This window comes from Bison bison, unplaced genomic scaffold (assembly GCF_000754665.1).
Source record: "Bison bison bison isolate TAMUID 2011002044 unplaced genomic scaffold, Bison_UMD1.0 scf7180017864190, whole genome shotgun sequence".
Taxonomy (NCBI): Eukaryota; Metazoa; Chordata; class Mammalia; order Artiodactyla; family Bovidae; genus Bison; species Bison bison.
In genome coordinates, this window is record NW_011494762.1 from 2,616,035 (window position 1) to 2,620,740 (window position 4,706).

General features: G+C 44.1%; 1 non-coding gene across 1 annotated transcript; it reads right to left on the reverse strand.

The window, feature by feature from the left end:
* Positions 1–4,195: 4,195 nt before the first annotated feature.
* Positions 4,196–4,268, reverse strand: TRNAE-CUC. Its single transcript has one exon. It is a non-coding gene; the product is annotated as a tRNA-Glu (tRNA).
* Positions 4,269–4,706: the final 438 nt, after the last annotated feature.

Consider the following 4,706-nt stretch of genomic DNA (forward strand, 5'->3'; position numbering starts at 1 on the left):
AGAGGAATCCATTTTCTTAAGATGGTTATCATCCTACCCTTTCTTTACCAGCTCCTAAAATGTTGTTCCTTTTCTTTCCTCTCCTAATTTCTTTGATCTTGTGGTTTTCTGTTTTAATTAAAAAAGACATATATATCCCAATGTTCATTGCAGCACTATGTACAATAGCCAGTACATGGAAGCAACTTAGATGTCCACTGATAGATGAAAGGATAAAGCAGTTGTGGTACAAATGAACAATGGAATATTACTCAGTCATAAAAGGGAATGAATGTGAATCAGTTGAACTGAGGTGGATGAACCTAGAACCTGCTATGCAGAATGGGTAAGTTAGAGAAAAACAAGTATCATAGATTAACGCATATATATGGAATCTAGAAAAAATGGTACTGATGATCCTATTTGCAGGGCAGGAATACAGATGCAGATACAGAGAACAGACTTGTGGTCACAGCAGGGCAAGAAGTCGGGACAAAGTGAGAAAGTAGCACTGACATATATACACCACATGTGTGAAATATGCAGTGAGTGGGGAGCTGCTATCCAACACAGGGGGCCTAGCCAGCACTCTGTGATGACCCAGAGGGGTGGGATGAGGGTGGAGGGAGGCTCAAGAGGGAGGGAATGTATATATACTTATGGCCGATTGCTGTATGGCAGAAACCAACACCACATTGTAAAGCAATTATCCTCCAATCAAAAAAAAAAAAAAAAAAAACCCAACAGTTTAAACCCTTGTTACTGTGGAGTGGAGTGGGGGGAAGGGAAGTGGCTAATTGCTGGTATTGAAGTCAGGATGTAAACCAGCCTTTAAACAACTTCATATTTCCTTTAAAATTTTTAAATTTAATATTAGAACATAATCATTTCCCTGTATAATAAAAAATAACTTGATAAATATCATTTAGTTGTTGCTTATATGACATTATCTTTATTTAACTATCCCATTTGGGCATGTTTCTAATGTTTCCCAATTATAAATAATACTGTAATGAACATCTCTGAGTATAAAATCATGACCTGATTTTAGATTATTTCCTTAGAACTGTTAAGAAACGAAATTCAACTGAGTAAATATAAAGATCTAAATTGGCTTTATTTCACAATTCATGAATCGGGCGCATACTGATAAGTAGAGAGGAGCTCTGAGGAGCTGTAAAGAATGGAAGACTGTACAAAAGGGTAGAAAAGGGAGAGAGATAAAGAAAGAGTTCATTGTTTCAGGCAAGGTTACCTTCTTAGAGGGGACGGAAGGGGTCTACTGGGTGGATTACATCATTAGTGCTGACCAGGTAATTCTAGATCGGTTAAAGATTACGTTCCTGGGAGAGCTAAAACTTCTATCAGGCTAGGTGCTGAGTCTTGGTTTGCTCAAGTGACTCCATCTGGGGCCTGTAGCGTCTTTTTTAACAGAATAAATTCCCAGAGGAAATATTAATGCAAACAAGAGAATGCGGACAAAAGAAAGAGCAAATCCTTCAGTTGCCTCCGACTAGCCTGGAGGGCTAGTTAAAACAGCCTGCTGGGCTCGTCCCTAGAGTGAATGATTCTGCAAGTCTGGGGTGGGGCCAACAATCATTTGCATTTTTAACTTGTTCCGAGACCTTGGCTAAAGCTAAGTGTTGGGAACCACACTCTGAGAACACTGATCAAAACCAGAGACAGGGAAAAATAGTCTTGAACAAGAAAAGGAGGTTAATTGAGAACAGACGAAACTGCAGAGCTGTTTGTTGGTGGGACCTAGGCAAGAAACTGCTCCTTTTTTCTGACTGAAGTAGGAGGTGGGATCCTCGGCCAGAAAAGGTAAGTGTAAAGCAAAAGGTGTGATAAGAAGAGTGAGTGATTCAGGTGTAAGCCATGGTGGGGTTTAATGAAGGCACAGACTTGGAATCCTAAAAGAGCATTAACTAAGCGCATTGATAGTGGAGGACAGAGAAGCCTGGTGTGCTGCAGTCTATGGGGTCGCGAAGAGTCAGACACGACTTAGCGACTGAACAACAAGGGCATTGAAAACCCAGCTTAAACTAGATGTCATACATTTAAAATTATAGTCTTCATCGTTCTATAATCTTTCACAACATTGTTCAGCTGCCAGAGGAGGCCTAAAGAGTATAGGGCAGCTGCCCCAGGGGCTGAAGCAATGAACGCGAGACCTAGGCTAGAGATGAGATCTCTGTGTGACCAATTTGCCAGAGGACAGGTTTGATAAGGAAATGGCAACCCACTCCAGTGTTCTTGCCTGGAGAATCCCGGGGACAGAGGAGCCTGGTGGGCTGCTGTCTATGGGTTCGCACAGAGTCGGACATGACTGATGCGACTCAGCAGCAGCAGCAGCAGCAGGTTTGATCAAATATATGGCAGGCCTTGTGGAAATAAACAAGTGAGACAGCTGGAAAGATGGGGACAGGACAGCAAAGTGGTGAGTCAAATTATTAGAGCTGACCTTTCTGCAAATGGAGCTGTTCTGAAGTGTGAGAAGAGTTTCGAGATGGGGAGAATTTGATTGAGGAAATCTGTCATTTGCAAGGGCGTTAAAATTCCTGGGAATAATGACAAACCCTGGGTCACCTGGAGGTTGAAATAAGTAGCCCAGAGGGACAATAAAATTGAAGGCTGAGGTGGGGGGAGTCTCAAAGCCTTTTGTATCAAAGTTGGAGACAAATGAGCTGAAATCAGCCATGGAGAGGTAGGAAAATTCACACAACTCTCCTCATTTATGGTAGGTGGGGTGTGGGAAGCGGGTGCGTGTCATCTGCCAGTACCGGAGTTGGCCAGGTGGTCGTGATGAGGGGCCAGGCCTGAGAGTCGAGAGCTTCACTAAGTCATTCCTGTAGAGGCTGGAGGGAAGCGAGAGTTCCCCCAGAAAAGCCTGAGGTCTACAGAGTGATTGTTGGCCCCAAGAAACCCAGACATCTCCCCTCCAGGATGAAGGGTGTTAGTAGCAGCACTGTGACCATTAATTCATTTCATTCTGTGGAGAGGGGGAAATTTCCCCCTCTACTCCTCTTGGTTCTTATAACTGGGCTAATAATCAAATTAACACAAAACAGGTTAGGAGAAAAAGGAGCACATTTTAATCCAGGTGCATGAAGTTCTCATGGAACCTAAGGAGTGGCCAAAGCGGGCAGCTTTTATACCTTTTAGAGAAAGAAACAATAAACTTGTGAGGAACTGGCCGGACAAAGAAACTTAGGCGCCCAATTAGCGAAGAATCAACACAGAATTTGGGCTTGGGGTAGTAACTTAAAGAGGTAAAAAGGTTTGTGTAAATAGGCATCTCAGCCTGAATTTCCTATCTTTGGCAGTAAGGGTGTTTGACCTCCAGATGCAGGAAATCTACTTTTCACGGGAGAAATTTCCTGCTTTCAGGGAGAAAGAAAGGAGGGTCAGAGTGTCCCTCTTCTGTTGGCCATTTCTTAAGCAACTTTAATCCAAAATCATCAGTATGCCTTTGAGGGCAGCCTACCCCGGGCCCCGATAATTCCTAGGAGGCTCTAATGCTGGGGGGGCTGCCGTTCTCCATCTCCCCAGGATCATGGTCCTTCTCTGAGCTCCAGGCAACCACTACCAATCCCTTTAGAGTTTGTACAAAAAAATGAAGCTCCGTTCCATTCTCATGCTAGGCCTTGGCAACACTAAATCCCCATTATCCAGGATCTTAATGACTGGGGGCAGGGGAATGGGAAATGAAACGAGTCTTGATGGGGGCTCAGAAAAAGTAACACCTAAGTCTAGAAAGCTGGATACAAAACGACCTTTCCGAGGATCTTTCTTTCTAAGACAAAAGCTCTTTGAGACAGGTATTTTCTAGGAAGGAACCTTTTTCGAAATGCAAATAAACCGCTTAAGACCAAAGAGTACCTATTGTTTCCCGCTGTCTGCTATTTCTGGCACACTTTCTGAGAACAGGAATTAGCCTGGGGCCAAGTGCGAAAACGAGGGGCAGAGTGAGATGTTTGTAGCTGGGCTGCCCTGCAATGACGGAAGCCTTGGCCAATTCTAGGGTGTCCCAGCTTGTAGGGAGAAAGGGGATAAACAAATACATTGCTCCCAAGTGACATTTACCTTTACTCTGCCTCTGAAATTATTTGCCTTTAAAAAACCGCATTTCTTTCTTTGCGCTGTGTCTTAGTCGCAGCATATGGCATCTTTAGTTGCCGCAGGCGAATTGTTCTTTGCGGCATGTAGGATCTAGTTCCCTGACTAGGCATTGAACCTGGGCCCCCTGCATTGAGACTGCAGAGTCCTAACCACTGGACCACCAGGGAAGGCTTTCTTATAACTCTAAAGACTTGGCCCAAAGAGGGGTGAGTAGAGGAGGAAAGGAGAGAAAAGAGACAAGTCTGTTGGATGTGATCACAGAGAGCATGTGGGGCGCCTCGAACGAGCCCCAGAACACTGGCATCTTTAGCATGGGCAGAGGAAGTGAGAAAGATTGCCTGTAAAGGGGGCTATGTAGCTTCCCTGGGAAATATTTACGCCCCATTCGGCAGCCAGTCTTGGGAAAGGGATTAAAGAAACCAAGAGATAAGAGTACATGGTGGATGCTGGAGTTTTCAGAAGTGAAAACCAGGCTGTCACATGAAAGGACAAGCAAATAACAACCAATCGGTAACTGAGCTGGGGTGAAATCCTTGAAGATTTATTCAGTGGTAGATTGAAAGCCATTAAAGAATTCCAAGTAGGGGAACGACACGGCTGGGTGT